At 43.4% G+C, this 23,111-nt stretch overlaps 1 protein-coding gene across 1 annotated transcript in view; it reads left to right on the forward strand.

The window, feature by feature from the left end:
* The first annotated feature begins 242 nt into the window (after positions 1-242).
* Positions 243-23,111, forward strand: part of ndst1b (N-deacetylase/N-sulfotransferase (heparan glucosaminyl) 1b) — a 46,462-nt gene continuing 23,593 nt past the window's right edge. The window contains exon 1 of the mRNA XM_079668420.1: positions 243-475. The gene's annotated coding sequence lies outside the window, so the exon portion shown is untranslated. The remainder of the gene's footprint in view (positions 476-23,111) is intronic.

A 23,111-nucleotide genomic window follows, 5' to 3' on the forward strand; every position in this document is an offset into this window, starting at 1 on the left:
CCACAGTTTTGCATAGGCGTTTGTCGTGTAATCTGCATGGTATCGTGACTGATCAAAAAATAATCTAGTCCCTGAGCTCCTGTTCCTAAGAAATAGGATTCATTAATGCCAAATTCTCTTTTTGGTAGAGTATAGTAGTAAGATCACTTCATATAAACCTGTGCTTTAATATGATCGCACAGTGATTTCTTTGAGGAGTTGTGAAGACTGCCCATGCATGCGCATATCACAGACAAAAAAATGTGCTGTGCTGGCGCCTCCTGTCGACAGTTATGAGCAGTGCCGGTGCACTGAGCTGCAGAAAGAGAGGGGCATTCTCAGATTTCTCGGTTTCTCCCAGCCGAGTCCGCGGTGCCGCTTCCACATCACGGCAGACTGCAAACCGAGACGACGACGACATAAACCGAGCGTGCTACAACCCAGCAGCCACCCCAAACGGACTGTGTTGTACCAAATCCTCCTAACCCAAAACAAGGTGAGTTCATCGACACAACGCCAGTCTCGTCGCCGTGTTTTCGCACATGTTTAGTAGCCTGCACGACCGAGAGCCCCGCCGCTCGGTCTCCCAGGCCAGGCTAGTGAACATTGTCTGGTGCACACGGAGAATGAGGCCAGTTTTTCGGCCTGACTCCCCCCCTGGCTGGTACATAAAGCCCCGGTGACATAGTAGTGGAGAGGCTCGGTGCAGCTTTTATCTCGTCCGTCTGGCAGCAGAGAAAGGAGGCTAACGTTATTTTTGAAGAGGGTCTGGTCGAAGTTTGTGCACAGGATAGAGCTGTGTCCGGCTGCTCGGCTCTGTGATTTAATATTGGAATTCCTTTATCCAACCGGATACCGTAGTTTAGCCCGGTATCAGAGACAAGCGGGGAACTTGTTTGTGTAACTTTAGAGCTTGCTGAGATGTATCGAGTATTTTTCCAATGTTTTTCTCAAGTTAGCTTGAACAATTTGCCAACAATGATCAATTACTCCACAGACGTTGCAGTCTAATGTGTGTCTTGCAATGAAAAGGCCAAACGATTTTGTGTGCAAATTATAATTAAAGGTCGATAAGATTGTCTGCCACCTAATCTAATAGCTCTGCACATGACAGAGGTGGATAAAAGATTACCATGGGAATGCAACAGCCGCTTTAACGTTATCCAATTTGTCCAAATGATTTCTGGGAAGTTGACTTAATTATCAGCAGTGATATGATGCATCAGACTGACTATAGTGTAGCTACCTGTAGGAATCATCTGCAGGCGGATTATTACCAATATTGAACCTTTTAAAAAAGATTTTCAAAACAATGTTTTCCCAACCATAAACACTGTTTTTTAGAGGGGAAAAAACAAAACAAAAAAAGACAATTCTACCTATGCAGTTGCTTAGGTCCAGTTGTACTATTCCTACAAGTAGTTTGGGATGCACTGTTGACAAAGATATACACCCATTTATTAGTGTTTTTTTTGTGATATTTTTGTTTGTTTGCATGTGGCACAGTGCCTGTTTAACAATGATGCAGTGTCCTTACATTAGATCCCTCTTCACTGCATGAGGCTGCTTTGTTTTGCTTGGTTGTGTATCTCCACAAAGAAGGCTGCATATATTAAATACTATAAACATTTGACTCTGCTGTGTAGCAAAAAGGGGCAGTCCAGACCTGCCTGAAATCTGTTGCCTTGGGGTGTGTGCGCTTGCAAGCGTGCACCTATGTGAGTAAGAGATTACTAAAGGAGAATGAGTCACTCTCTAAATGTATTTGGCAAAGTCATAAGGACTTTCCCTGCATTTCGGCTCGGCTGCGGAAGACATTCTTGTAACTGAAAAGTGTTGTCCTTCTGGTTTTATAGATCATTAGATTCATTTGACCAATGCGTTACATTTTTGCTATACCCAAGCCGTGTGTTGTACATGAGTGGGGGAAATAAATATGTAGGGCTTATTCCATTTGCAGATAAAATAAAAAAAGATTGTTGTTGCTGTCATTTGTTTGGCACATTTCTGAAGAGCCGAATCTTAAGTTGCACTATTTATCTGTGCCAACTGTTTGTCTGGTTGTTCTAACCCTCCATCTGACTGCTCCCACCGACTGCCAAACATGCTGTGATCTATCGCTTGCAGTTGATGAAGGCTGCCACTGCTGCCGCAGCCATTTGATCATATATCAGCATATCTTCACTTAGATATGCCTGAGAAATGCTTTAACTGGGTTACAATGCCTACACATGGAGGTTGATAAAATACTCGCTGCATGACAGTATATAGTAAATTGCTCAACCAAGAGGTGTTTGGCCATTTATCGGAATAAGACTGATCACAGACAATTCATCATTTTAGGCTTGAATGGGGAAGAGAAAGAGGAATGTTGTTGTCATTCACTGCGCTGGCTGCTTTACTGCTACTCCTCTCCACAGGAGGATGTAAGTTTAATTATAGTGCGGTAACTATACCATCACATTTAATGCTTTACAAAAGGTAACTGTTGGGAACTTCAGTGCCCCACAACATGTCATCTCTTGTATTTTTCCATGTCAATGCCCCTTGTGTCTACACTGTGTGTGTGGGGTGCAGACCTCTCTTTAGCGAGGGGATGAAGCCAGGCATCTTTCCAAATCTCAAGCCCTCCCCAACCCGTTCTACTGGGTATAAGCACTGCTTTGTGCCACAGTACTGCTCCCTATGGTTCTTATTCATATACTACTACAACAGCACTGGCTCCACCAGATACTGGGATCTACAATTAGAAGTGTACCAAAAATAGCCTGCTGTTTGACAGACACATTTGGATGTTGCTCATTTAGTAAATCTTTTGGATTATTACACCAGCGGCAAAATCCGATTTTTTCATAGCTGTAAGATAGTTTGTATTGAAGTGCCTTTTTCTGCCTGGAATGTGGCTGCGGCATTTGTTGGCTTAGGCTTTGCAATCGCGAGGGGTATTGGAGAGTAGGAGCAGTGTAAATACATTTCAAGCAGCACAGCACAACCGAGTATTAGCAAATGATCCGATAGCATCAGTAATCCTCGGGAAAACCTGGAGAGTTTTTTTTTCCAATAGTGTTAGCCTCCATCAGATAGTTGGCAGGCACTGGGGGTGTCCACATGTGTGACTGGCTGGCTAGGCTAGCGGTGCGGCTGAATGCTACAGTATGCAGGCAGATCAGATTACTGAACGATTAGCCATGGCCTCCTATCCCTGGCCCAGGGAAATGATTTTCCACTGTCATAATTCCCTAGACTGAATTACGCAGGCCAGTGACTCAGATATACTCAATACAACAGGCCCTGAGTACTGCTCTGCATAACTGTTGCTCTCTGGAGAGAGGAGATAGGTTAAGAGTTGTTGTACCAATGATGCACTTGAGGGCAAAATAGTTTTCCAATTTGGTTTTCCATTAGAGCTCTTGTGCTTGTTCTCAAGCATCAAGTGTAGCATAGGGTTAACGACGTTCATTGAGATGTTTACCCTTTGGTTGGGACTTTGACGTGAAGGAGGCAACAGACAGCTGGAAAACAGTCCCAGATCTCTAACTGTCCATCACATGTCCTGCTTTTGTGAGACGTACGTCAAAAATGTGAACACATGTCTGATGGGCGATGAAGCAGTGTAAATCAAACAGGCCTCTAGTGGAATTTTGCTGAATGGAAAGATAGATGAAGAGAGGGGGAGAGGCTAGCTGGTGGAGGTAGGACCATGTTTCCAAGGTGCCTACCCCCTGAGGCAGGAATCCGATACATTCCAGAGGCTCCTGTATCCAGACGAATAATGGTGACTAGGGTCAGGGTGTAGCATTTCATCAGATGACACATGATTGGAGTGCATATACTGGGAAAAGTAAGTGCTATGTCATGGGCTCAGAGGTAGCTAACTTTCCTAAGGGATTGTGAAGTATGCCAGAAGAACAGGAGGTTATGCGAGATATGGATTTATCTTCGCATGGTTTTTATATCTCTTCTAGCTGTCACCGCCCACTTGCCACCGTTTAGATATAGACATTGACATCACTTTAAGGTTTTAAGCATTTAGGGGACACTGATCCAGAGCAAGTTACATTGGATGGCAACATAGGAAAAACACTCAATATTTGTTGGTACATTATACCATGTTGTATTCTGATTAAGCCCACAGTGGCAGTTTAACTGGAGCTTAAATTACTTCTGACAAAAAAAACAAAAACTTATTAGATCCTGCTGGGCCACTCTCTAGACAAGTTATGACATTATCTGGTTTTTTCTTGGTCCATTACTTAGTGTGACATTGCTCTTCATGTAAGGCTTTAAAATGTCACCTTGGTTTAGATGAATATCTAATATGACAGTACCAGGATCCCAATCTTATTTTCTTCTTAGAACCAAGTCTTTAAACCCGAAAATGTGCGCTTGCGGGCTCCTGAGCTAAAGGCTATTTATACTGCAGACACAGAAAAATACCCTGTTTTATTTAGTGGTCAAAAACAAGCTGTCGGGTGCTAATGGACTTCACCTCAGCCATTCCGGAGGACCCTCGGGGTACAGCGTGCTCATACACTCGGCAAGTGAGCTCTCTGCTCTGGCCTGTTAATGAAGCCATTTTCCGAGATGGAGAGATGCAGTAATGGGAACGCACCACTTCACTGCGGGATATTCTAACACTGTCCTCATCATAAGTGCTATCAGTCATCGGATACGATTATAATTTTTTTCTTTTGTCCATCTGGCCATTCTGACTGCACTTTTTCAGACATGTGTGGACTTAGAACTACATTTTGTATTATTTCTTTTGAGACACTTGAGAGCATTGGGGTCAAGGTTTTGTACTATTACAAGGAGAACTGGATATCTGTGATAAAGACTGCTCTGTGTAAAGTTTACCGTCAGCCTGTTTGAACGTTAGGCATTAACATTGGACCTATGACTTGGTGCTAAAAGCTCACTGATGTGAGCACGGAGGGCAGACAGGTGGAGGGGGGGGGGGGCTCTGTATGTTTACCCAGTTGTCTGGTGGCCTCACCGGCTCTGGCTGCACCACAGAAACCACACACAAACTCTCGCCTACTTTAGAGCCGACGTGTGTGTACGTCCATACTCACGCATGCTTCAAGTTGTTTACCATGCATCTAGTATATTAGTGGATACTGTAAACAGTTTAAAAGATTTCTATTGAAGAATAGGCTTGATTAAGTCAGTCCTCTAAGTCTATTATTTAAACTGATATTTGAAGACATAAAAAAAAAACAATACTAAACTTTCATCATGTTATTGTACATTTTGAATAGTACCTTCACCTTACTTTAAACATTTACTAACAAGCATATATAATTTAAAAATAATATGTATAAAGTGCACAGTTGTATATCTGATGAACGTATACAGTATATCCAGGGCTGGGCCAAAGTGGCTACTAGCATCTATCCCAATGTAGGTTGTTTCATATCTCGGTAAAAATATATTTCACACGATAGCATGGTTACTGGTTATTCAATAAATAAACATAGGAAATAACCACATTGTGAAGCTTGTTTTTGTATACTGGAAGAATTTAAATTACTGAGGGTTTTCTCATTTAATAAAACAATGAATACATGAGATTAAGACAATTGTTTGATATAACTGCGTTTGATCAGATGTTCTAAATACAAAATATAAAAAACATAACAGCCTACATCAGGGGTATTCAACTAAAATTCAACAAGGTCCAGTTAGAGAAAGTCTCCCCATGCAAAGGTCCGGAACATCAAAATGGCTAAGTTGCTTTATGAATTAGTGTGATATATATTGAAGTAGCCTGCAGCTTTATCAACGTCTGCATGTAATCAACAACTGACTGCCAATCAAATAAAGAAAGTACAATTCAAAAACAACTATTTATTGTCTTTTAACATTGAACTATACAGATATACAGTACATACTGTGGATATGTGTAATGTTCCTCTCGGGCTGCATTTCAAAATAAAATAGAGAAAATAAATAAAATAGCTTTTGAAAATATGTGCATCTTAAAAGTGCTTGATTTTAGGTAAATAAAATAAAGTGTAGCAGCAGCTTGAGTTTCCCTTTTTCTTTATTAACCGTTTCACATGATGACTTAACAGTTTCAGACGATTATAGAACAATATCAGTCTTTACACATCATAACAATTGAACAGTTATAAAGTTTCTCTTTCTTTCCCTCTTATATTGCAGTCCATCACTCACTTTTTTTTAATTCAGTGCGAGAATTGAGCTCGAGCTTGTCCTGCCAGGAGTTTAAATCTGGGCTGAAATGGTGTCAGGGCCATTCTCATACACACATGCAGGTGCTCATTGGTTAGCCTGGAACGATATTTAGTTTTAATTTTGATCCTGTTCAACTGATCATATTGGGCTCTGAGACTGCTTATTTTTTGTGACCTCAGTTCTGACTTGAGAGGGAATGTTTGGTCAAACACTTTGTGTTTTGTCTCATAGTGGTGTTTTGGCACTTTTAATGAGCGCCACGGTCTCTGAACAAATGAGACACACTGGTTCTGTGCTCCCAGTGGGCAGGATGAACATGAACGAGTCCGTCCACTCAGGGTTAAAAGCTCTGCTCTCACTGTCCACTTTCCTCTTCTTGGAGAGCGCCATGTGTCATTATGTGTCTCTCCCTGTCTGCCGCTAACACGCCTGTTCACTCTCCTCTCCGCTTCTCTCCCTGTATCGCTAATTATTCTCTTCACTCACTTTCCTCTCCGCTGCTCACTCATCTCTTCTTCTGTGTTTCTCTCCCTGTATCGCTCACTCGTCTCTTTCGCCCCCTGTCGACAGCGTTTAAAATAGAATCAATCACCCCGTCAACATTGAAATCTCCTATTAATGTATTGATTACAGGTCCGGGTCCGTATAGGTTGGCGTCTTGGTCCGGATCCAGACAGCGGTCCGCCTGTTGCCGACCCCTGGCCTACATGAAGGCAGGAGTCATGGCAGGGCTGATTTATAAGTTACCTATTAACTGACAGCTGGGTGTTTAGTCCTTGTACTTCTCTTCCAAACAAGTGTAGCTGTCTTTGCTTGCACTGTTTGACTGTTTTTCCTGAAGCCTAAATACAACCACAGCTGTGGTCCTCTGCTGTCAGGAAGACCATGTTTGGTGTTTACCAACAGGATATGTACTTACAGTGCTGTCTTAATCTGTGATATTGTTAGACTGTGAGTGGTGAACACCTACACAAAGTCTAATAGAGGTTTCAGTTCTCTTATTTTGGCCGATAATGATACACTGTGCTTTGCCTGGACTCTGAGTTAAATGAAAGTGCTGTGCAGTCACAAAATACGATACGATATACTTTATAGCCCCCATAAGGAAATTTGTTCTGGACTCCGTCCTGCAGCTCCGCATACATGTACATATAAAAACATAGTGGACATTAAGAGACATACACATATCATCAGTCATACACCGTTTGAACAAACACAACACACAGACACACATACTGACAATGACAAAATAAAAGCGCTAACGATGTGACACTGCGTTTAGATCAGAACAGGCTGGAGCACTGTAACATCCCATCAGGAGAGCAGGACTGGATACACTTTAGCAGGGCATCTGTTGCCCCAGTGCCCCTGTTCGCTTCTCTTATCCCTCTCTCCCCCGTCGGCAGACCATGCCACCACACCGCAGCAAGTCATCTGGTGTCCAGTCGGCTCCATCTGTGCATGCATTTGGCTTCACTGCAAACAAAGCATTGCAGCATGCAAGTGGCCTGCACTACTTCTAAGCAACTGGGCCCTGCTATCTAGCTTAATCTTTGGGTGGAAACTAAGAATGCATTGCCAGGGTTATTATGGGTCATCTCCATTTCAATTCATTAAATTGCATCTACGCATTGAGAATCCAGCGTAACAAACTGACCAAAGCTGATGGCATACCTGCTTTCCATTTTGAACTGCTGAGGTGGAAAGAATTGTAATGGTGCCGACCGGAGATTTGGCTTCTGGCAGCTCCGAGTGAACCCCTCCACTGATCCGAGGCGGTGCCTTGTCTGCCCGGCCGGCTGTCTCTCATCCATCCTGGGTGGTGGGGAGTTGTTTGTGTGTGTGTGTGTGTGTGTGTGTGTGTGTGTGTGTGTGTTTGTGTTTGTGTGTGTTTGTGTATGTGCCCGTCACTGTTTGTGCAGGACAGGTGCTGGCAAACCTGAGGTCAGTCCAAATGCAGCTGAGGCACCTAGACAGGAGGACGGCTGGAGACTGCAAATGACAGCAGGATGAATGAGCTTTGTTTAGCCAGGTTTTGTCTGGTTTTATTCAGAGGGTGCAGCTTCGCGCGGGGTCAGTTGTGATGGTCAGGTGGTGTAACGGCTGGCTGCTCTCAGCGGGACGTGCTACCGCCGCAATCATTTGGTCCATACAGAGAGGCTCTGAGGCTGTTTGGGTGAAAAAGCTAAACTTAAAGAACCATAGTGTGGTGTGCAAGCCTGCAAAAACAAATACCACCCTACCCCCTCTGTGAAGTGTTAAGTGGCCGGATATGTTTGGTGAATGGGACACAGGTGTCTGGGCAGTGCTGTGTGTGCCCGGCCAGAGGTCTGTTTGTTTTCTCTTCTTAATGGCTCCCAACTCTCTGCTGCAGCTCCACCAGAGCTCATTGGCACTCAATGGGCCGATTTGGAGGCCTCCCCTCTCTTTTTTTTTTCTTCTACTGTGGGACCTAGCAGTAGATGAACTTTGGTGAAGTAGATGAACTAAAGTAAAGTATCTGATAATGAAATTGGACACATCCCACAACACATTGTTGAGGTTACACATTGGATAGCCCGGTGCTTTTTAGATTCCTCTCTCTTCCTTTATTCTTCCCTTTATCCCTCCGTTGCCTTGATCTACTCGGCATAGCAGCCGTTTGAAGTTGTCAAGACTCTGGCTTTACTGTTGAGTCCTCAAAGTGCTTATGTGACAGGTAAAGAAGAGCTGGAGGGCAGTAATGTGACTCCCACATAGTCCACACCACCTCTACAGTCTCCATCCTCCACGCCCTTGTCTCCCACTTTCCTCCTGCACAGACGTAGTCTCAGCGGTGATGTCACTGCACCGAGCCCTGAACCCTTTGTTTAGTAACAGCCTAAAGGTGTGCTACGGGGTCTGAGGGCGATGCACACACCCCCACCACAACCCCATACTGAGCCTTCCCAGGAGGCCGCAGTAGGGCGAGGTAATGGGTTGTTAACCCCTCAGTCACCTCTATGTTTGGATGTTGTACCGTCAGCAGCGGTTGCTATCACCATCCTGATCTGATTGTTTGAGTAAACCTGTGGCCTCTCCAGATGGCCCGGCCCCTGAGCTGGTTTATGATAACCATACAGTTAATATCTGGCCCACATAACGCTCTCCCAGCTTCCTGCCCCCTCCCCTCCCTCCAAACTCTGCTCTCATTTCTCGCTACCACCCTCTGTGCTATTGTCTCTTATGCCTTCTCCCGACTACCCCGTTTTATTTCTTTACTTCACTCATCTTTTTAAATTCCAGAATCCATTTCTTTTGTCCCCAGGCACAAAGTATGATGGCTAGAGACGGTGTAGCAAATTAAATTTGGTCTCCCTCTTTTGCTCCCCTTGGACGTGGGAATGATGGAACAGTAGAAGGAGAACAGGAGCAAAAACAATCTGAAGGAAAAAGCCTATTTCCCATGCATTACTGTCTCTTTCCTCAGGGTCTATAGTGGAGCTACACCAACACCTTTATCGCTTTTTCCCCCCACTCTTTAATTCTCTTGCTCCCTCCCCGTCTCGCTCTTACTGCTGCTGTTCTTTCTCAAACAGCCTAACCTGAAGGTCTCTCTGTTCTACTACTGCTAACACAATCTGACCCAGTTTATTAGTTTGGGTCTAGTGAATCATTAATCGAGGTTATCTAACTGTTCCTGTAATGATTCTGCCCTGACTTGTATGTCAGAGCCTCTCTGCGTTCATAACCAATCAAGCCTCTCTCTTCTTGAACCACACTTTTGTACTTCAACATAACTATCTTGCATAAAAAAAAAAATGTGACCCTCAAGCTAGACTATATGTTTAATAGGTGTGCCATGCACTGTAATATGTCATTGTGTCAGAGCACAATACAGGGACTAAGTGCACTGAATGCAAATTAATCTTGTGGGATGGCAGCAGCTGAATAGAGTGCGGTTTTGGGGAGAGGTGGGGAGCAAAGGGAGGGACAGAAGGAGGGCTAATAGTGGTGACAGAGAGGAGAGGGAGAGAAAAGAGCATGTGAGGAGGAGGAGGAGGAGGAGGGATGTGGGATGTAGTCATCGCCAGGCCCATTCATCATGCAATGCCTGCTGGGATGCGCTGGGGTCAGTCCTGCACAACACAATTACAGCCTGTTCTGGTGTGTTGTGCTCCTCTGTGTTCTGACTGTGTTCTGTTGTCTTTTGTTAGATTTCCTCTGTTCTTGCGTGTTCTTGTTTCCCGCCTGCATCTCTCTGCTCTGTAAGCTTCATGACAGTCGCTTTTTTTTGTTCTGTTCTTCTGTTACATATTTTTGAACTTGTAGCTCAAGCTATCACTAAATTATCTGTTGCTGTTCTTTGAGCAAAACATCTCAATTAGCGGAACATTTGTTGTGTTTTTGTTTTGTTTCTTTGAGTGTTAAACTCTCTCTTTTGTCTTTTACAATTAATTGCGATGTTTTTTGCTTATGGGGTATAGCTGCTTGCCGTACCATCCGCCGTGCAGCTTTTATTCTTTCATCCACATCTGAGTCGCAGTCACTAGCTTGATTTTTTTGATTGACAGGCCTGGTTAGCATGGGGGTGTTAGATTCGAGTAAGCATGTTGTTTATACTGCCTGCCTGACAGTTCTCTGTGAGCCTACAGATGTTTCCAGAAAGCTGTAAATATCTGCTGTGTGCTCTAATGTCATTTGACAGCATATCCGATCATAAGGATATCTCTGTCTTCCTGTCTGTGTCTATTCTGCAGGCGTTAAAAGCAAATGTTCCCAGCCAGAAAACCTTTAAGGTGGCCTGAAAGCCTAAATGACAATACCACGCAGGGATCCAGAAACATCGACTTTTGAAACATCATAGTACATGGCAGAACTTTATGGTGCAAAGTGGCATCTGTTTCTGTCACTAAACTAAAACAGTATGCATGATCGAATGCATTCTCTCCTATAGGCAGATGATGTGCTGCATTTATTTAGATACTATTATTTTTGTGCTTTAAAGAACAAGCTTCATATTAATTCTTTAAGCCACTTTTAGTATTTCATTTCGGAAACTACTAGTGATTATGACTAAAGAGATATAATAATGTACTTGAAAAATGAGTTAATTATCAAAATTGCTGTCATTATTAATTGTTTGCAACTTATTGTTTCAGTTTTATATAATATACTTAATGTAACATGGCATCAGCAGATATTAATAGGTCAGATTGAGTTGCTGTCGGGTGTAGTTTATGAATGCCTTGTTAGTTAATGGGTTGTAGCTTCCAGCGCTGTGATGTTTAATGATGGGGCCTCTGGTCTTTGGTTTACATTACAGTAACAAATTCTGACTTCAATTAATGACATCATTAGTATAATTAGTCATATTTTGTAATATATCAAGTTAATCTTGGTGGAATTTTAATGCAGCTGTTGTCGTTGCTTTCTGTTTTTTTTAGATTTTTCTTCCCAAGCCTCATGTGTAATGATTAACCTGCCAAAGAGAAACCTTGAAATGAAAAATACTCTGTGTTCTTCCTTAAACGTATTCTTGGCATAAACAAGCTGTTTATTCAATAGCCCGTACTGTTGGGAATAGGTAGGTTTTTCTTTGGTTGTGTATCTTAGTGTGTAAATTATTTTTAGTATATAGTTGTTGCAGCATATTTCATAACGGAACAGAAGACAAAGGCACCCAAAAGGTCCCAGAAGTTCACTTGCTCTCGGAGGATTCATTGGGTGGTGTCTTGGCTGAGGTGAAATAAAAAGGAAGCTCCAAGATTGACTGAAAGAATGACACATCCTGGCAAGAAAATGCAACAGCTTGGAGTATGGAGCATCTGGAAGCAATTGGAAACAATGGATAGTCTGCAGCAGGCTGCATGTCAAACTCTATGGATGCTTCTTCTTGACTTCCTTCAGTTTCAGCCTCCTGTGACAAACTTGGGAAAGAGTTAGATGACATATAATGATAGACTTGGCATTCTTTGATTTAATATTCATCCTAAAACTCAGCACTCTACCTCATACTTACTCAAAAACTTTTGGTTGATTGGCAGAATGAGGCGTTTTTTTTTTTTTTTAAAGGAATTTATAGACTCCAACCCAAAAACCTGTCCTCATTCCAGTCATGTCAGCTGTGTATAGGGTTGGCCTAATGTAATGATATTATATGTAACGTAATCGAATCTAGTCTATAAAGGTTTAACCCTGATCTGATTAAGTCTGATCAGATGACCCCCATACAGGTTCTTATTCCGTAGAAAAATTCAAGGAAAATGTGTTTTAATTGAGTCCCAACATCATAGACGAGTTGTTAGCACCAAGGAGACAAATTTTTTCGTTTTGAAGCCAAAAGTAGATTTCAAAAATATATAATTAATTGGACACTGCTTGGCTTTAATCAACACATAAGCCTTGTGAAATCGACGGGAGTCTGCCTTTTTAAATTGGCGTGACCTTTGAGCTCTTTTCTCAACCTCTACCTCAAACAATAAACCGAGCTGTAGAACTATCTAGGACACATTCTTACCACATCCCATGATGACAGTCTGGGTTTCCAAGTACACCTGCTCTGTGCCTCCACAACCTGCAGAAGCAGCCGTTGTCTGTCGTCAAGTTGTCTTTTGTGTGCCCTAATGAAACCTGGGAGATGTGACAACATGCCTCACATTTCACTCTTCACCTAATTGTGTTGATGTGGAAGCTGATATTAGCAATGTGCTGGTTAATCTTCCCAGTGAGAGGAAATGGAAAAATCATCAAGGGATACGACACAGCTAATTAGCCTTGTGCACACTGAGGGGAGAGATGGGAGCGAAGCGAGCGACAGAAGAAAATGGCTTTTCCCCCTTTTTTAGAACATGTTTTTTTATCGACTTTAATGTGCACTGAAAGTTATTTGAAAATGTGGCATATTCTTTAAATGTCATTCTGCTTAAGGACGGCATCCACTTTCTGAAGAGCGACAACTGGGGGAACCTCAACATTCATTACAGCCTGACATGTTACCCACTCCACAAAACACCATCTTGCAGCGTCTGAAATTAAAGTCATTTGAAGTCTCACACAGAGCAAATGGCCAACTGCTACAATAATGCTGTTTTTGATTTCCTCCTCCCCTGAGCAAAGCTGTTAGTCGGTTTGACTGATTAGGGCCTGAAGCCACCGGCTCTCAATTAGACAGAAGACAAAGCTTTAACCCTTGCGGCTGGAAAATCAGAAGTAATGAATTAGTGATAAAGGTTTTAAAGACAACACCATTAGAGGGACTGTCGGGAGGAGGTGGACTGCTTTCTCATAGCAATTTGCACACTAGATAATTTGCAGTCTAAAGGAATACACGTAAAAAGCTTTAGATTTCTTTTTCATTTTGTCTCCTTTACTCCTTTGCTTCTTTTTCTCTTGCCCTGCGGCTACCGGTGACAGTATTATTAACCTCATCTCTGCTGTGCTGTCCACATGTGACCTAAAAGTCATTTATTGTGGACTGGTCAACTGCTCTGCCGCTCAGGGTCTCGAGCCTCGATGGAGCTCGTAATGCATTATGACTCCATCGCTCGGGGCTGGTAGAATCAAATAATATATTAAGATTATGTTGCGAGCTGTCAAACCCCACTTCAGAAGTACTATGCCAGCAAAATTATTTTGCCAAGTCATGCTGTGATAGGTTTTTTTTCTTTCCACCATAGACCACCTAAGGCCTTTTTGTTTTGGAATCTGACCTATTGCCAATGACATCCACACTGCTCCCCCATATCGACCATTAGAGCACACAATGCCCATATTTGTCAGGCTGATAGTGACGCTGTTTGCCAAATCGCCAACAACCCAGTCCGTCTGTTTATTGGAGGGAGCTCAGTCCTGTCACCTGAGGGATAAAGCGTATGGTGGACACTTGTATCCTCTGAGTTATGCCGGGCAGATGCAGGCCCTGCGTTGGTTCAGCTGTTGTGACCCGCGCAGACAGGGAGGCCACAGCATGTCTCTGTCTCTGTTATTCCAGGAGTTATAGCTGGCTGAGATATTTATGGTTTGTTGCCCTTTAAATTTGAATGTAGAATAATGGTGGTCCTTTTGCAGTGGGGACTTTATTAACTTTGTATTAAATATTTTGCATTGCTTTTTGGTATCAGCCAAGTTAACCCTTGTTGTATCGTCAATTCAACAGCAACAAATTAAAACATTATTTCCAAACAGTCTGTCTTTAAACACTTGTTGGACATTTTTTCAAAGAGACAGGTTGGAGGTTTTGGACTTGGTGGTTTGAGGTCAGCCCACTCTTTCTCCCCAGAGTTATAAGCCCTACAATCAAAATGACGACTGACACTCGTTTTCTGACCAAAAGTTTATTTGCAAAATAGTTTTTTGCCCACACACGTGGGACCAAATCAGCCAGTGGTGAGCTCCCAGGAGTCGCAGTAACTGTGGCAACTAGATTTACTAGATAAAGTGGCATTTTTAGATTTGTAATTTCTCTGGTATTTAAGGAAACTTTTTAATGGTAGTTGTTCCTGGTCCTGTATTATATAAAGAAGAAAAGGTTACACCTTGAGTAATGAGTAAAACGTTGCCATTACAGCCTTTCATTAGAGCAAAGCTAGTACACGTGTTCATCGCTGTGAAGCCATCCCCCTTGTCTCAGAGGTCACTTGGTCTCATCAAGACGAGTGCTTCAGTGAGAGCGAGCGTCTGTGACCTCAGCGCGATGTTCACAACAACCTCTGCACTTCCCATAACCTGCTTCCATTATATCAGCAGACGACAGGTACAGTGAGCAAAGTGGCATGATGTTACAAGTTCCCGTCTGTGTGTGATGTGTGTGACAGCTGAATAATGAACATTACGCTGTATCTCTCTCCCTCACAACCATCACTTCAACTTTCCGCAGCCTCGCCCATTCAGTTGATACGACGGTGACATCACCTTTGCATAATGAAATCCAACCCTCCTTCCCGTCCCTCTTTACTCTCATCAGCTGCTTGCTCTAATTAGATGAGGGTGATTTCAATAAAGTTACTGTCGTCCTCACTCCATTAGTTATATTAACACTCGGATTCCTACCCAGGAGTTGTCGATCCGTCCTCCGCCTTTTACCGGGGGGGGGGGGGCAATCCTCTTCCTTTCATGGATCTGCGTAACCTAGTTACTGAGGCCCAGCAGGGGAGGCCAATCAATTAATGAACAAAGAAGCCCGCTCACTGAGCAGCGGCATGAGTCTGGGACTATAAACAGGGCGCTCCCAAAACATGGTCGCTGTCAGATTGGTGCTCGTCTGATGGATGTTGTTTTGCTTTGTTATTTTGCACGTCTCTGAGTAATATCTCAGAAGAGCCTTAAGCCACTGGATACTTTTAACATTACCTCGTCCAACTCACTACCAGCCAATATGTCAGTGTCTTATGGGGAATAAGTAGTAAAAAGACAAATATTTGAACCTTTATGTAAGGAAAGGCTTTCCATCATAGTTGCAGTTCATCATAATTTAGTTGTAAAAAATGGACTGTAGTGTTTTCTGTTTTGAGAAGTTTGGAAATGAAACCTCTGCGTCCCTCAGGGTAAACTGAGCTAACACATTAGGTATGTGGTCAAAGGTTAAACGTCCATATTCGTTGATTTTGATCAGTCTCCTCTGGCAACAAGCAGATTGTCTGTCCACCTGTGGTCTCTCACTATCTTTCACCACTTTCTCATCCTTCCCTTTTCTCAATACCTCTTTTCATCCTATTGAATCCCTACTTTTTTTTCCACGCCTCAACTTTTTTTCACATCCCTCAGTTCCACCCTTCTCCTATCTTTCTTCTCCCGCTTTCTCTGTCATCCCTTTTTCTTAATCCGGCTATTCGCCCCTCATGTTCCCCTCCATGGAGTTTCCAGCTCCTTCTGGCTGTGTGTGAGATCAGGGAGCAGGCTGTTGTAACAAGCTGTTAAATAATGTAAGCACAGGGCTATAGGCCAGCGTTTCAGTTAACCCTTTGATCTCTGATCACACAGTGGGTGAGGCTGACACATCATGAAGGACAGCTCGACAGCAGGGCAAAGCTGCCCGAAGGCCTTTTTGCTTCCGTCTTCCTCCTACCCCTACCTAAAGGCTAAAGTTCCCCCATCCGGTCTCATTGTCATGGCCTTTCTAAGCAGGCACACCGTGTACATCCTTAGCCTTTGTTGTTCCTACACAGATGTATAATTAAAGGGTTAGAAAAGGCAATGCTGAATAATTGATATTGGAGAAAAGATGTCGTGGCATTCTGAACCTTATCATACTCAGTGTATTTACCTGTGTATCTATAAAAGATTAAGCAGTTAGTGTTCTTTCTGGTCTTCTAGCTCTGGTCTGCACTGATTCATTGTGGCACTGTGCTCTTCTCTGACTGAGGAGCCGTTATCATTATTTCATCTCGCCTAATTCACCTCTGTGGAGACGGTCAAAACGCAAGGCGATGCACTGTGAATAGTCACAAAAAGATCCTCAGCAGCAATCAAGTGAGTTACCAATTTGTATCAACTAAGGGACTGAATCACACATTTCCTTTCTCAAAAAAGCCTAGCCAGCACACAAGGCCTCATTAACCCTTTGTGATCAATACAGATCCCCTCTCCTTAAGTGCTCCTAGTTAACTTCAGAGCCTCGTATCCTGAGGCTAGGCTGTATTGATCTGCTGAACTGATTGGAAGTTTCCCTCCAGGAGGTGAAGGATAGCATTGGGACTGGGGATGTTTTGGCAGGAGAGGGGAAGGACTTGGTCTTCATGGCTGGATCAGCTTACTACTTCCTACCCCCACACACCTGTTACAGGCAGTGGGATGCAAAACTGTGTGTGTGTGTGTGTGTGTGTGTGTGTGTGTGTGTGTGTGTGTGTGTGTGTGTGTGTGTGTGTGTGTGTGTGTGTGTGTGTGTGTGTGTGTGTGTGTGTGTGTGTGTGTGTGTGTGTGTGTGTGTGTGTGTGTGTGTGTGTGTGTGTGTGTGTGTGTGTGTGTGTGTGTGTGTGTGTGTGTGTGTGTGTGTGTGTGTGTGTGTGTGTGTGTGTGTGTGTGTGTGTGTGTGTGTGTGTGTGTGTGTGTGTGTGTGTGTGTGTGTAAGAGGGGGAGAGAGAGGAAACGGCTGTTTGTGTGCTCAGGAGAGTAAATGGTTGATAGGCGTTGCAAATGAGAAATGTGTTACATAGGGTTTATGGTGACGGCGTGTGGCTGCTGAACCGCGTTGACTTCAGCAGCTGCTGGCCAGTTATGGATGGGCGGCAGGAGACAGATTTTAGAGTTTACATGGCTAACACACTATATGACAGTCTGCTTTTCAGATTGGTTGTTTCGACCCATATCACATCGTCAAGCCGAATGCAACCAGCAACACTTAAATGTGCACACGTCTACACTTGAGTACACATATACATGCACACCATTAAACTGTCAGGCAGTGTGTGTGTGTATACGATGCTGCACAGAGACGTTTAATCCATAATTCTGACAGGCTTTCCTTGAACTGACAGGAAAAAGCATAGCTCTCTTCCCACATAAATACACCTTTCTCTCTCTCTCTGCTCCTCCCTCCCTCCATTGGCCTGGTTCCCTCTAAAAAAATAAATAAGGAAATGTTATTTTGATCTTAAAGTGTTGTCCAGGACATACACCATGCATGCTGCCCCCTGGAGGTTTGACCCTGTGCTCAGGCCTCAGCTACCCCCTTCTGTAAGCTGATATTCTATGTGTGTGTCTGTGCATGTGTGCGCACAGTGTCATGGTAGGATACACAGCAGCTGTAGAGGAGGCAGTGAAGAGGGGAAATGGGAAGAGCCAGCACAGTAGACAGAGCCCAGATAGACCTGTCAGCTCTGTGACACCCACACATGCCTCAACCTCTGGTCCAGGACGAGAACAGAGAAAGGGAGAGCAGCATGGAGACAGGTAGAGTGCTTCAGAGAGGGGCAGAAAAAGACATAGAGTCCACACCAGTTGCCGATTTAAGACTTGAGCTGGTAAAAAAGGAACTGTGAGCCGTGGCAGAGCGGTGTTAATTTTGGCGAACATGGGAGTCTTGAGAGACAGGGTATAGGAGACCTAGCAGGTATAATGTGGGAGGAAATATTCACCTTCCTTTGGGTTTTTTATTGGATACATTGAATATAAGTGTTTTTTTATACTAATTAACTGATAAAAACACAAACTAAATAGTGATAGCGCAAAAATGTATTTATATCAGTAAGTGTTAGTTGTAGTTTGGCAACATTCACTGACTCATGACTGTGGGAAAGGTCTGTCCCAGCGGATATAAACAAGCGCTGTCTAGTTTCATGAACTGTAGATTATTCTTAATTGGGTTGAGGTCTGGACCCCGCCACTTCAGGACCATTCCCTGTGTAACATTTGGCTAAAGTTTGTTAAATGTTCCCTAAAGTCACTGTCTTCTGTCGTACGTACATAAGCAATTTTTCCTATAGAATTGATGAATTCCTGTACTTTCTTTCTGTTGCCAAGTACTGTTGAAAGAAGCATTTCCACAGCAAGGTACTAGAACCAGACTTCATGGTGGGGATGATGAGGTTATGCTGAAAAAAAGCTTTTATAATGGCCAAAAAGCTGCATTTACTTCTCTTACGCACTTTTAAACCTCTTTCAGTTTTGTTTCAGATTCTCCCCCATGCCTGCTGGCAAACACTCTCTGAGTTGTAATGCAAGTTTTTTTTTTAACAGTGGCTTTCTCTTTACAGCTGTGTTATGAAACTGTGACTGGCGAATCCCCCAGGCAACAGTTTTTGAATGCACAGTGTCTCCCATTTCTCTGCCATGAAACCCTGAGGCCTCTCGTGGCCGTCACACTTGTGTCCTTCAATGCAGAGATCCTCCTTTTTTAGGACTCTTTCCTTGGCAAAGACACTACTGTGCCCAATCCAGTCCTTTTTTAATTCCTGAACCTAAGGGGAAATTAAGCTATTTTCTTGTTATTGTTTAACATTTTCCTTTGACCTCCTTTGTTGTTTTGAAACAAACATGTCAGCTGTTAAGTTTCTACGCCTTTCCACAGCTGCTCTCATTTCCACTTATTATGCAACTTTTGAGAAGCAAATGCACTGATTATGCTTCCTTGAATAAATCATTATGATTTTACGATATTCTGAGAATAATATCCATACATCACATATAGAGCTAACAAATCAGTGCCTTTTCCCAAGCTCCTCCAACAATGCAACATAATATATATATAGGACATAAAACCAATTTAAAAATAATTGTGGCCTTCCCATCACCAACATGTTGTGGGATTGTTTCAGTGGTGATCCATCTTATATTTGTAGATCTTTTTTTCTAGATAATACAATCACAGCAAACAGCAAAGAAACAGTCTAAGGGTGACAACTGCCACGTTGTATTACTGGGCTGTGTAGCGATGCTTCACTGTGGTTGTGTTTTTAAAAACCTTGACTAAGGCAGAAATTATGAGGGGGAGAGAAAAGCTGTAGCTGAGACTCAGTTTCAAACACACACAGGGTTTGTAATAGGATTCATGACCGGGGCTACAATTGGGAGTGTAATTATTGTTTTTGCGATAAACCAATCATGGGGCTGCGTATTTCAGTTCTGTGAAGTCGGAGTTTTAACACATTTATTGCCTCCAATTAGCGCGATGGGGGCACGTGTCGAGTGTGCACTATTTGTTTATGTAAAACATACAGTATACAGCCTTCTAGACACATTTCCACTTCCATCCATTTATCTGTTGTTTTTTGATTGTGCTCTGAAAGCGAACTGATGATTATGAGCACGTTTTTATGCAGGAGGAAAAATCCTATCTGTTTTGATCTTGCAGGCAAAAATATGGGCAGCAAAACAGAATCTCATCTCTTGTGTCAGCTATTCTTCCGCACCGTGATATTCCCATGGGAACGCATTTCTGCTGCGCGAATCACAGTCAGATCAGTGCGGGCCGTTTCTTATCTGGACATGAAACAAGAGAAGATGGAAGAGGGAGGTGTGGAGAGGGGAGGAAAGAGGAAGGGAGCGGTAGTGCTCCCCTGGGAATGATAATACCTGAGATTCACTGGGCGAATCAAGCTCATCATCATTTCATGAGCAGGTATTGTTCTTATCCCTATTACACTGGGAGATACATGCTCGTTTCCCCTCAGTCTCTGAAACAATGATTGAGTAGATAAGATGGTTATATTGTTTATGTGTGTGCCACTGGCCGTGTCACAGCATGCCTGGGGGGTTTATTATTAGTTTGATAGTTTTTCTTTTATTCATCTGCGAGCGTTGTTGTTCGATAGCATCTCTGGTTCAAGTCAGGTCAGCAAATCTGTTATTGCTGTTCCCCAGCAGGTATAAAGGTCTTAATAAAACTGTTGTGCTTTCGTCAGAGAATTTGTGCCGCTCAGGATAGGGTTTTCTCTGCTCAATAGGAAGTTGATTTGATCAGCAGACACTGCATCATGAAACCACGGTTATCTGTTCTTGCCCCTTCCACTCACAACCCCCCCAACTCCCATGCTCACTCGCATAGTCACACACACACACACACACACACACACACACACACACACACACACACACACACACACACACACACACACACACACACACACACACACACACACACACACACACACACACACACACACACACACACACACACACACACACACACACACGCACACGCCTTATACACGAGCAGTATGACTTTCACCTCAGAGTGATGTTCATTGTCTGTATAAGGAGAGACCAATTACCAATCCTAAGTCCCGATGGAGACGTTGTGCTACCCGCCATGCTCCCCTGTCCTTCAGCAGCGTCCTGAGATGACAGTAGATAAACAATGGGAACAAACAGTCACTCCCACCACCATTGATCTGGCTCCCTCGCCCCCCCTCCTCTCGCCAACAACGCCACATTGATTCCACCTACACTCAATTTATATGAAAGCCCCCGTGCCCCACCTCCCTCTTCTACTAGGACTGACAAAAATGATAAATGACCAACCCCTTCCTGCCTCAGCCACCTCCTCCCTGTGCATGCGCTGGCTGTCCCAGACCCTACAAGCCTATTTCTCCTCTCACAAATCCAATAGACTTAGATGGACCCCACTTCACTTGGAATTTACCTTTTTTATTGTTATGAAATAAAATGAGCGTGGGGGTTATTCATTGCTTCAGGTACTTCCTATAATTCCCACTCATAAACATGCCACCGCTTTAATTTCAAGCCTGCTGGACATCCATATGCATGATGTCGAACCATCAAAAAAAGGAAATTATTATGTATTTCAATTGCACACACCATAGGAGATCCTCTCATGCGGGCGCTGGGTAATGTTCGGCAATGCCACTCAAAGATGAAATCATGTGCAGAGCTTTCAAAGTGGGGTCAATTATTTCTCTTTCTCTGATTAATCTGTCTGCAGTGTAGTCACATGACTTAGATGGCAGTTAATTTAGACATGACAACTCGCGTGTTTGGGTCTGTCGGCGTTTCAAATATAATAACGGTTCAACAGTCCGTCCTAATGGAGTTTCAGCACATTTTCTATACGTGTCTTTGTCTTTTCTCTGTGCCGTCGCTGCCTAAAAGTGACTAATAAAGGTCTGCTGCAGTATACAAATGATGTCTTCCATGGCCCCCACTGTTTTTTATTGTACAGATCCAGTGTCCCAATGCCTGTAAATGGGGCACAGTGTCTATAAATAGATATACTGTGGTAGTGAGCTGCCGGTGGTTATCAGCAGGAGCAGTGGGGGTGTGTGTTTATACACGAGTAAGCTGTGCTTTTTGTTTTTTGCGATCGAGGCTATTGATGAAGGTGTTCTGCTCTCTCCACTCTGCCCCACCACCCAGAGGAGTATATCCGCTGAGGAAAGTCTCCATTTCACATCTCTTCTACACCGTTCCCTAATGACCCTACCTCGCTTCATCTCCACCCTGCCACAATTTTCCCTTGGCTCCCACAGCTCATCCATACTGCTTTTCACACAGTGAGGTAATCCATTTTACACTTCCTGCCGCTCTCAGATCCCTCCTGCTTGAGATCCCAGATCTAAAGGAACAGGAGGTTTGGGAGCCTTTTCTTAGATGAAAAAGACTCAGAGTGCCATGTATATTTTATTCTCTGCCCTGTGTTTTTATTCATCTTGGGCCTAAGCTTCCCCACATAATATGAATGTGTAATCACGCCATTATGCCTGTGCCTGCTCAGATTATCTTCATAGCGGATGATATCTGTGTTGATGTGATCTGACATGATCTCATGTAATGGAAGTCTGAGACCTTTATCTTGTGCTGTATATGTACAGAACAGCAGTGGTACAGAAATGCCCTGATTGTCATTGAACACACTTTAAGCTGTCGTCCCCATTCTGTTCATAATTGCTCTTAGGAAAAGATTGCACTCCCTTGCCTGGATTTAAAGATGAGTCTTTGCCTCTTTGTCCCATTACTGTGTCCACGAATAACATTGCAATCATTTCAATTACGACAGCGCTGGGACCGAGGTCTTCAAGTAGGGGCCTTGAGATGCAATTCGAGGGGCACGGGCAAATTGAGAAAAGGCATTTTTCTTCTGTGAAATTGCCTCAGTCTTGGGGACAGTAAATTGAGGTGCTGAAAAATGATGTGATAATTCAGCCGCATGGTTTGGTACAGGAAATGGTCTGAAAGTCACTTTCTGGGGAATTAGAAGGCAAAACTACATTTCCCTCCCGAGTCCTCTGTCCTTCACGCAGTGGCATGAAATGAATTGATGAGACAGAGGGAGAGGGAAGTGTCGGTGGTAATGTTTGCAACTAAAATGAAGCTGCCTGCTTGTGCATTCAGGCTGGCTGTAGGGTGGGAGGCTCAAGCTGGAGTGAAAATACGGTGACGCGTTCCACACTATTTCACGGTCTAAGCCTTTAATCGCAGTCACCACAATGAATGCATAAATGAAATCCAAATTTCAGATTGATTGATTCTATATTGATGAATGCCAAGGCTGGCTTAAGGAAAGGAAGAAAAACCTGTGG

Source organism: Notothenia rossii, assembly GCF_949606895.1.
Source record: "Notothenia rossii genome assembly, chromosome: 3".
Taxonomy (NCBI): Eukaryota; Metazoa; Chordata; class Actinopteri; order Perciformes; family Nototheniidae; genus Notothenia; species Notothenia rossii.